The sequence below is a fragment of the Balaenoptera borealis genome (assembly GCF_965194805.1).
Source record: "Balaenoptera borealis genome assembly, chromosome: 2".
In the NCBI taxonomy this organism is placed as follows: domain Eukaryota; kingdom Metazoa; phylum Chordata; class Mammalia; order Artiodactyla; family Balaenopteridae; genus Balaenoptera; species Balaenoptera borealis.
The window spans coordinates 159,425,795-159,437,217 of NC_138867.1; positions in this window are offsets into that span (position 1 = coordinate 159,425,795).

The following is an 11,423-nucleotide window of genomic DNA, read 5'->3' on the forward strand; positions in this document are numbered from 1 at the left end:
ATATACACTACCAAATGTAAAATAGATAGCTAGTGGGAAGCAGCCACATAACACAGGGAGATCAGCTCGGTGCTTTGTGACCACCTAGAGGGGTGGGATAGGGCGGGTGGGAGGGAGATGCAAGAGGGAGGAGATAATGGGGATATATGTATATGTATAGATGATTCACTTTGTTATAAAGCAGAAACTAACACACCATTGTAAAGCAATTATACTCCAATAAAGATGTTCAAAATTAAAAATAAAATAAAATAAAATAACTAAAATGCTTCACTAGAGATTAGGATTCAAGTATCAGTTTGATTTAATGATTCCAGAAGGTTAATGCACATCCCAGACAGTCAGCCAGTTGCACTCAGCTGGTTTGGAGCCAGCAGGATTATGGTGAGGGTGCTGGTGTCTCTTTGGCAATTCTGACTTATTTGAGGAGGTGGATGAAGAGATTGTGGATGGAAAGCAGTGAGTAAAGAGGACAGAGTAAGAAGAGTGGGGGAAATGAGGTCAGACAGGCGGGCATAATTAATCTAGATCACAGAGGGGACTTTGGAGGGCATAGAAGGGCATTGAAATTTAATTCTAGGTGTAATGGAAAACTATTGAAATATTTTAAGCAATACATAAATATTCATAACAGTTTTACTTATAACAACAACAAAAAATACAAATAAGCCAAATGTCCATCAACAGGTGATTGGATAAACAAACCATGGTACATCCGTGCAGAGAAATACCACTCAGAAATAAAAAGGGGGGCTTCCCTGGTGGCGCAGTGGTTGAGAATCTGCCTGCCAATGCAGGGGACACGGGTTCGAGCCCTGGTTTGGGAAGATCCCACATGCCGCGGAAAAACTGGGCCCGTGAGCCACAACTGCTGAGCCTGCGCGTCTGGAGCCTGTGCTCCGCAACAAGAGAGGCCGCGATAGTGAGAGGCCCGCGCACCGCGATGAAGAGTGGCCCCCGCTCGCCGCAACTAGAGAAAGCCCTCGCACAGAAACAGACCCAACACAGCCAAAAATAAATGAATAAATAAATAAATTTTTAAAAAAGGATAGAGCCAAAAACAAACAAACAAACAAAAAGAAATAAAAAGGAACAAACTACTGATACACACAACGGCATGGATGAATGTCAGGAATATTGAGCTGAAAGAAGTCAGACACAAAAGAGCACACACTGGATGACTCTATAAGGCAGAATCATCTCTAGTGACACAAAGCAGATCAGGGTTGCCTGGGGCTGGGGAGGGAGGGAGATTTACTGCAAAGGGAACAAGGGGACTTTCTGGGGTGACGGAGATGTTCTATATCTTGATTATGGTGATGGCTATACGGGTATATAAATTTGTCAAAACTCATCTATCTGTACACTTCAAATGGGTGCATTTTATTTTGGGTAAACCACGCCTTGGTAAAGTTCATTTCAAAACATCACCAGCAGGTAAGATATAAATTATGTTGACCACATTCTGAACCAGAGTGAGAGTTCCAGGGTAAGGAGAAAATGAATATACAGATGTTCAAGTCACAGGGCCCTTCAGTTATTAAACTCAAATTCCCAGTTGGATGTTGAGACCCTTGGTTTCTAAAGCAAAAGGGGAAATAAATGTGGCCAGGTGTTTCTGTCTTCAGAATCATACTGTCCAGGAGTGCTCTGTGGGAAAGATGTTCTCACTTTTGCCTAAACACGGGATTCTGTGCTCTCGAGGTGGTAAGTATCCTGCACAGGGTGACCATTGTGGCCAAGCAGAGCTAAGCTTTAAACAAGGTCTAGGAGACACTCCCTCTTGGCACTGTTCCATGGACCGGGCAGTGATGGAGATGAATGCCAATTCTGACAGGTGTGGCAAGACCGCCCTCCTCCGTGGGACCTGATGTATTTTTGGTTGGATTTGGTGTTGCCACTGAGAGCAATTGATCTGATTGGGTGACTCACTGCCCTAAATCAGCTTTCTCAACCTCAGCACTATTAACATTTTAGAATTGAAAATTCTTCATTATGGGGTGTTGTCCTTTATCTTGTGAGAAGTTTAGCAACATTCCTGGCCTCTGCCCACTAGATGCCAGCAGGACTGCACCCTCCCACCTCCCAGTTTTGACAGCCCCGAATGTCTCCAGATATTGTCAAATGTCCCTGGGAAGGGGGTGGGGCACAAAATCATCCCCAATTGAGAAACACTGCCTTAAACCTTCCCATGGTTCTCCATCGTCCAGGAGATGTAGTCTGCACTCTTTAGACAGCTTGGGAGAACTGTGCCATTTTCTCCCTGTCCCCTCCAGCCTCACCACCATTCTCTTCTTCACATGATCTGGTCCAACAACAACAGTCCATCAACCTGGCTCTCTAAACACCGTCCTCTTTCTTGTCTCCATGCCTTTGTCCACACGTTACCCTCTTCCTAGAAGACCCTCTCCTCCCTTCACTATCTTTTCCCAGCTAACTTTTATTTAATATTCAAAATTCAACTCAAGCATTACTTCCTTTTGATGGTGGCTTTTTATTATAAATCCTTTTCCACTATTTGATCTTCTCACCATGAGCAAATATTATTTTGGTTTGAACAACAATAAAAAGTTGCTTTTCTGGGCTTCCCTGGTGGCACAGTGGTTGAGAATCTGCCTGCTAATGCAGGGGACACGGGTTCGAGACCTGGTCTGGGAAGATCCCACATGCCGCGGAGCAACTAGGCCCGTGAGCCACAACTACTGAGCCTGCGTGTCTGGAGCCTGTGCTCCACAAGAGAGGCCGCGACAGTGAGAAGCCCGTGCACCACGATGAAGAGTGGCCCCCGCTCGCCACAACAAGAGAAAGCCCTTGCACAGAAACGAAGACCCAACACAGCCAAAAATAAATTAATTAATTAATTTAATTTTAAAAATTCTTTAAAAAAAAATAAAAGTTGCTTTTCTAGAAAGCTTTTAGACTCTCCCCAGGCTGGGCCAATTCTCCTGCCTCTGGCCACCACAGAATTTTCTTTTTCTCTCTTGCATGCCATTTGTCACACTAGGAGTAACTGTTTATCTGTTGGCCTCTCGCATCAGCCAGGGAGCAATTCAGGATGAGGGCTATTATCCCCAACGTGTACCTGGGCTCAGCACAGACCCTGACCCAGAGATGGTCTTGGGGAAGGCCCCGTCCCATTGCCTTAGCTGTGGGACCATCACACACAAGAAAGGCTCAGGCCAGGTTGATGTCTGTGTGTGATGATGGTGATGGTGGGGTTTCTGTCTTATCAGGCAAACACCGCACCCAAATGCAGGGGATGGGCCGGGTGAGCTCTCTGGGTTTCATCCTGCCTCCCTGGTCCCATTGGACAACTTCATTGGGTGAGGAGCACAGTAGAATTGTATTAAGAAATCATGCTATAGTTGGAATGAATCCCCAGAAAAATTTCAGTTGGAACTAGAGGAGATTTTTTTTCTCACTGCTGCTTACACAGCTAATGGATTTTGACATGAACTTCCTGCACCATCATGGGAAAAAGTGCCCTCGGCTGAGAGGGGTGACAGAGGATCACAGAGCAAAGGGCAGCTGGGCCCGGGCTGTGCTTGGCAGAGTCGGTTGGAGGGTCAGGGGGGATAATCTCCATCATCCTGAGAAAATGCTTTGGAAGCCCTGGGGACTTGAAGCACTCAAGGGTGACTGGGACTCAAGAAGAGGAAAATCTCAGGTCACTGCAGAGCTGCCCAAGGGCCTTGCGGTGGGCGGGCACAGCTAAGCCACCTAAGGCTTATTCTACCCTGGGATCGTGCTTGGCTGTGTGACCACTGTGTTTCCACTCTTGTTGCCTGTTATCTTCTGAGCCTTCCCCCGTGAAGACAGCAGCTAGGACGGTATTTCCCACTGGGGCCCTATTGGCATGAGAGGAGGGTCAAGTTTTTGTTATGAGGGACTGTCTTATACACATTGTCAGAAGTTCAGTCGCCCTGGCCTCTGGTCACTAAAAGCTAACAATGCCCCTCCCCCCAGTCATAGTGACAACCCCAAATGTTCCCTCCCACTTTGTGTCCAAACGCCTTCTAGGGTAGTGGAGCCCTTCTACACTGGGGCCTTTCATGCTGCCTGCTGAAGGGAAGCACTATTACAGCTCAGCGTGGGAGAACTAAAATGTCCATAATTAGGTTTTTTGGCTCATGAGAACTTTTTTTTTTAACATCTTCATTGGAGTATAATTGCTTTACAATCGTGTGTTAGTTTCTGCTTTATAACAAAGTGAATCAGCTATACATATACATATATCCCTATATCTCCTCCCTCTTGCGTCTCCCTCCCACCCTCCCCATCCCACCCCTCTAGGTGGTCACAAAGCACCGAGCTGATCTGCCTGTGCTATGTGGCTGCTTCCCACTAGTTATCTATTTTATGTTTGGTAGCGTATATATTTCCACGCCACTCTCTCACTTCGTCCCAGCAAAAGACGCAGACGTAGAGAATGGACTTATGGACACGGGGAGGGGGAAGAGTAAGCTGAGAACTTGTCTTTTAAGCTCTCAAAGCCCAAATGCTCAATGACTGGGGCTGCATTTATATAGACCGGAGTCAGCCGTTCTGATCCACATCTGTGTGTCACATCCTGCCACCACCTGACTTTGTAAGTCAAGTTTTGTTGGTACACAGACACATTCATTCAATCTGTGTTTTCTGTGGCTGTTTTCATGTTGCGATGGCAGAGTTGAGCAGCCATGACAGAGACCACGTGGCCCGCGGAGCTACAAACATTTATTATCTGGCCCTTTAGAGAAAAAGTTTGCTGACCCCTGTCATAGACAATAGTTTGGGAAAATTATGTGAATAGCCAGACTTTTTCACGTTCCCAGAGGAGAAGGATTCTGCAGCTTGGGGAGGAGGGATCCGAGGGGAAGCAAGAGAACCACGATGTCAGTGTGTCCCTGAGAAGGGGCTCCGCACTTTGTCCATCACACCTCACAGACCACGTGTGATCCACAGGAGGAATAGAGGTGATATACCCCACAAGTGGCAAGGAGTCAATGACAGAGGGAAATTGAGTCTCATTTTCTGGGGGAGGCCTGGGAACTGTGTTCTCAGTTTCCCAACGCTATATAGGGTGGTAATGAGAGACTAGAAATGGCTTCAAAATGTTATCTAAGGAAATGGATCTGAAACAGCTTTATAGAGCTCCCTCTCACCCCAGTGTGGTGTAGGGAGTAGCATGGAGGCAGGGTAGACCTTAGGCAGCTTCTTCAAGATTTCCATAGCCCTAGAGTGGCGTAAGGTAATTGGGAGAGTTGGCCAGGCCTTGTGAGGTTCGTGGTCAGGATGAAGAGAGCATTGAAGGTTTCTGCTGCTAAGAATCAGTTGGGAATGTGGACCTATCAGCGGATGCCAGCTGGGGTAGTGGGAGATGTCTAAGGACCAGACTTCCCTTCCCATGATGTTTTGCACCAAGCATGATTCCTTTCCTCAGCATAGATACAGCTCCAGAGATGAGGGTGTGGACCTTACTGATCAAGTTTTCATTTCTACTTCCTGGTGGATTGAATACACAAATCAACATTAAGTTTGGTTACTTGAAAAATAAATTGGTTTCACTGTGCAGACAGGTTTGTGGGCTAAGCGTCATACCTGCAAAACTCATGACCCACATTTTCTTAGCACTCCCCTGTGTCAGTCACTGTACAGTGTGGGGAGGACCCGGAAATAAAATATGTAAGGCCCCTGGCTTCCAGGAGCTCTCAGGATAGGTGTGGAGGGACCCAAATCCAATTCTATCACCATGCAGGGCAATAACCTGCTCCTAGGCATTTCCATGTGAAGAGTGGGTGGGAGATGAAATTGAGGGGGCAAATGAGGCAGAGAATCAGATGCCAGGGGAGCTACTGGAAGATTTTAGGCAGAGAGTGATAGGTGCATGCTCGTGCATTAGACAGGGCCATCCGGAGCACATGGAGGCTGGGCTGGGGCCAGGAAGACAGTGAATAGATGGGTGTAGTGGTCCTGGGGTAAGCAGGATGTTCAGATCAAACACAGGAGCAGCTGGGATGCACAGGAGGAAGTGACATAAGAGAGACGTGTTGGAAGTTGGGCAGATGGGTCTAGTAGCTTGTCAGCTGGGAGAAGAGGATTTGCAGGGCATGTATTGAAGGTGCTTCTACCACTTCTCTGGATCTTGTAACTACACCGAATGCTGCCTTCAAAATATTCATGAGGCAAATTTCATACTGTGATCTCATCACCCGGCTAAAGAAAAGCAGCATCTGAGAGTGTAGTTTTGCACAACCATGATAAGCTACAGTTGAATCCACAGAAGTAGAAGCTCATCTTTGCTCAGCAAATCACGGTTTAAAACTTTTACATGAATTATCTGTGAGTTAGGGATCACTAATCTCCCCACTGGAAGATGAAGGAAACGAGCCATGGGGAGGCCAAGTGACTTGCTCCAGATCACACGGGTCATAGATTTGGTGAGAACTGTCATTCTCTTTTTGAGTCATTTGCTTTTCTCTTTCTTTGTCTTCTAATCCAGGTCTCCCCCTTGCCAAGTGGTAGATTTTATTACAAATAATAATAATAAGAGGAAGAGGGGGAGAAAAGGAAGAGAAGGAAGAAGGGAGGGGAGAAGAGAAGGAATTATTACCCTTCTGGCTGTTGAACTTGGTGATGGTCTCCATTCTGTTCTGTGCCCATCTCCTGAGACAGGCAGAAGATCCAAAAGGTGGAGAGATAGACTCTGGAGTCTGAAAATCTTGGCTTTGAACTTCATGCCCATCACTCATCTAGATCTTTGACCTTGGACAAATAGTTTAACCTCTTTGTTCCTCAGTTTACTCATCTGTCAACTGGGGATGATGTTAGGATAGGGAAGATTATATGTTATGATGTATGTAAGATTCTATGCATGTAGTAATCCCACCACAAATGTTGGTTATAATTATTTATGATTTCATATTTCTATCGCTGGCACTCACTTTTGGCTTTCTGTCCACAGCTCACTCCAGACCTTTTGGAAACGACCTGCCCCTGCTCCAACCCTGAGACCCTGGCATTGAGGACAGGTCCCATCACCAGTGGATGCTCTGTGAATGGGTGAGTGAGTGATGGAGTGGTCCCATCTCTTCAGTAACACCCCTAACACCCACCCATCTCCCCATTTCTGGACATGGTTTTCAATCTGAAACAGACCTTGATTCTTGACGTTCAGTCATGCAGCCTGACCTTTCCTGACCCCTGAATTCAGGCCAAAATGTCTGGTTGTCAGGCCCTGGGTACCAGCCTCTGTTTTTAGTTCCTGCCCTACCCACACCATGGCCCTGGTCCTCATCTACATGTTAGTTACCTGTATGATCTTGAGCAATTTACTTACTCTGTCTGTGCCACAGTTTCTCCAACTGTAACATGGGGACTTTATAATAGTACTTTAGAGGTACAATACCTTAGAACAGTTTCAACCAGTATGATTTTGTCCCCAGGGGACGTTTGACAGTGTTTGGAGATATTTTTGGTTATCACAGCTGGTGGGTGGTTGCAGTTACTGGCATCAAGTGTGTAGAGGCCAGGAACGCTGATAAGTATTGACAGTGCACAGGGAAACTCCTCACAACAAGGAATTACCTAGTCAAATTATCAGGAATGCCAAGGTTAGAAGCCCATAGTTAGAGAGCTGCCGTGAAGGTTAAATGGTAAGATATATAGAAAGAACTCACAAATGTTAGCTACTACTACTAATACTATTATTATCTCTCACACTCTTGCCTGTAAAATGGGTTTCATTCATTCATTTATTCACAGATATCTAATAACCCTCTGCCATGTGCCAGGACAGTTCCGAACACAGCAGCAAACAAGACTGAGGGCTCCAAAAGGGCTTTAGCTTGTCTACTGCTCCCGGTAGACAAGGAAACAAGGAAACCCCAGATGCTGATAAAAGGCTCTGCAGATGTGAGGGGCCTGGGAGGCTACTTGAAAGGAGAGGTCAGGCAAGACCTGGGACAGAGTGAGGCTGGTGTCAAGCAGGAGCCAGCCCTGCAAAGACCGGGGACCAGGCCACCCCAGGCATAGGGCAGTTGAGCTTGGGCTGTGATGGTGCCCCAGTAATGACCTGAGTGTGTGAGATGCAGAAAGAGGCCAGTGTGGTTGGAGCAGGGTGGGACCTGGGGAGCATGGTCTCAGAGGAGGTTGGAGAGAAGCAGGGGCCATGTGATATAGGGATGTACCAATAAGGAGTCTGGGTTTTATTTTAAGGATAATGGAAAACACTGGAGAAATGTAAGTAAGAGAGTGAAATAACACCATTTATGTTTGTATGGAGAATGGTTTCGAGAAGGCAAGAATGGAAGCAGGGAGGCCAGCAAGGAGACTCTCGTAGTTATCCAAGCAGGAGATGAAGCTTACACTAGGAGAGTGGTGGTAGATAGGAGGGAATTGGATGAATTGGAGATTCCTTTTGGAGATAGAGTTGATGGGATATACTGATGGGCTGAATGTGGAGGATAAAGAGAGTGGAATCAAGGGTAACACTTTGATTTTTAGCTGGAGCTTTTAAGCATACGGTGAGACCTTTTACTAAGATGGTGGAAGGATAAAGGAAGTGCAGTTTGAGGTTATGTTAAATTTTAGTTCCCACTGGACATTTTTGTGGAGATGCTCAGCAGGTGGTCCGGAGTTCTCTGGAAAGGGCAGAGCTGGAGCTGGAGCCCGCATAGTCACTGGTACCAGGTGGTATTTAGGGGTAGGGAGAGCATGTCCCCAGTGGCTGGGTCCAGAAGAGAGCCCGGTGGCACTCCAAGCAAACTTTGGACCCTGGTAGGGGAGGAGAAGCCAGGGAGGTAGGAAGACAGCAGGAGAGTGAAGTGTTCATGGTACGTCTGCTCACAGAGTGTTAGGAAGATGCAAAGAGAAAACAGATCTGGAACATACAAGAGTGAGAGGCGGGGCCAGACCCTCAAACCCAAGTCCTTAAACCAATGTGCCCAACTAGGGGAAGGAAAAGGGGACAAGCATTCCTTGTGATCCTCCTGGAAGGTAGATTTGATTACCATCCCATTTTACAGATGGGAACTATGAGAGTCAGAGAGGTGAAGCAACCTGCTTCCCCACTAAATGTTGGATTTCCTTGGGGTTTGTCCTGAGTTCTTTTCTCTTTCTACATAATTGCCCTGGATGATCTCACGTAGTTCCGAGGTTTAAGGCATGTTAAGCTGATAATTCCCGAAATATTTTCAATCCCGACCTCTCTCCTGAATTGTAGACTCATATTTCCTACTGCTTACTCACCTCTAGACCAGGGTGTTTCCCAAATGTATGTCTACAAACTGAACTCCCAGTCCCTCCCCCACCTCACACCTTTCTCTTCAATTTGTTTTTCCTCCTGGCTTTCCCTTTCTTGGAAAATAACACCCAATTCATTCAGTTGTCCTTTTAGACATCTTCCTTGTTTAGCTCTCAGAACTCATTTATAACCAAGACCTATTTTTTCTGCATCCTAAATTTCTCTTGAATACACTCACATCTGTGCATCTTTACTGCGATCCCCTATCCCCCAGGCAAACTGCCATATCCTCTGTCTTGGGTGACCACAGCAGGCCTTCTAAGTGGCTTCCCTGATTTCACTCTCCTCCTCCTCCAATCTACCTGCAGCCAGAGTGATCTTCCAAAAAAATGTAAAATAGAATACATCACTCCTTTGCCTAAAAACTCTTAGATATAGTCTTTTTTCATTTTATTTTATTTGTTTCTTGAAGTATAGTTGATAACCAATGTTGTGTTAGTTTCAGGTGTACAGCAAAGTGATTCAGTTATACGTATACATGTATCTATTCTTTTTCAGATTCTTTTTCCATTTAGGTTATTACAGAATATTGAGTAGAGTTCCTCGTGCTATACAGTAGGTCCTTGTTGGTTATCTATTTTATATATAGTAGTGTGTACATGTTAATCCCAAATTCCATTCTTAAGACAAAAATACGAAGTCTTTCATGGCCCGCCTGGCCCACATGTTCTGGTCCTGCTTGCCTTGCCACCTGCATCTCGTGGCAAATGCCTACTCCCCATCCTGGCATCTCCTGCAACCCCTTTGCCTCAATTCTTGGTCATGCCCAGCCCTTTCCTGACTCCAGATCTCTGCCTGTGCCGTGCCCTCTGCCTGCAGGGCTCTCCTTCCTGCTTTCCTGGCTGCCTCCACATACTTCAGGTCTTTCCCCAGACGTCTTTAGAGAGGCATAACCTGACCACCCTCCCCGAGGACCGTACCCTTCCTATTAGCTTATCTCATACCCTCATTCTTTTCTGTGCTGGTACCATTCCATTACCACAACCTATAATTCTACACTTGTTTATTTGCTGATTGGGTTCTTATCAACCTCTCCTATTACTAGACTCCAAGCACCACAAGAATAAGGATATTTTTTCAGTGTCATTCACCATTGTATCTCTGGTGCCTTGCCTTGTGCCCAACACATAGTAGGTGCTCAACAATAGTTACTGAATGATGAATGAAGGCCACAGAGCCAGTAAGTGTCAAAGCTGATTGGATGTCTTCATGACTTCTCCTCTTGTTCTATTCTGATTCATACTCAGTAGCTTCCTAGAAAATACACACTCTTTTGTTTACAAATAACCTTCTGAGCCTGTGTAGCCTGACATGGGGTAAGAATTTCCTCCCAGCATTGCGTGTCTGTTCAGTCCCCTCACAGAAGGCCTGGGTTTGGGATCCTGGGCTCTGGAACGCCTTCTGGCATTTTCTGCTCAGTGAGCCCATCCATTCCCATTTTCTTCAGCAGAGCTGAAGATATAAATTGCAAAAGGCCTTCTTGCAAATTGCTGGGAGAACGCATGTTCCTGGCCAGGAATTCCTCTGCCGCTGCTTCAGGGACGGGGGGGGGGGGGGGGGGGATCTCCATGGGGGGTTGCGTTGGCTGCACTGTTTGGCACTGCTCTGTGTGGCTGGGGATGGCAGAAGAGGGGAGCCGGGGCAGCTGCCAGGCCCAGCTCTGGGGATAGCATGCATGTATGGATGAGTGGGGGACAGCCTGGGATCCAGGCACAGCACACAGAGCTGAAATGCAGGAGCCAGTGTCCATTCAGCTTACCGTCTAGCAGAAGTGACCCAGCCTAGGTTGACTGTGAGCTGCCATCAGGGCTGGCCAGATGGGAGGTGCAGCACCAGGAGATGTGTTTATACATAATGGGAGTCTGGCCAGGGACTGGTGGTCCTGGAGGACTGGGCAACCCCAGGAGACTGGCAAGAGTTAGCTGGATACCAAAGTCCCAGATTAAAACCTGAGGGTAGGAAGGAGGGACTCTGGAATATCAGAAAGATCTTGAGTTTTGGAATCAGAAAGACCTAAGCTGGAGTCTTTTTTTTTTTTTTTTAATTTTTTTATCCAAGTATAGTTGATTTACAATGTTGTGTTAGTTTCAGGTATACGCAAAGTGATTCAGATATCTATCTATCTATCTATCTACATACA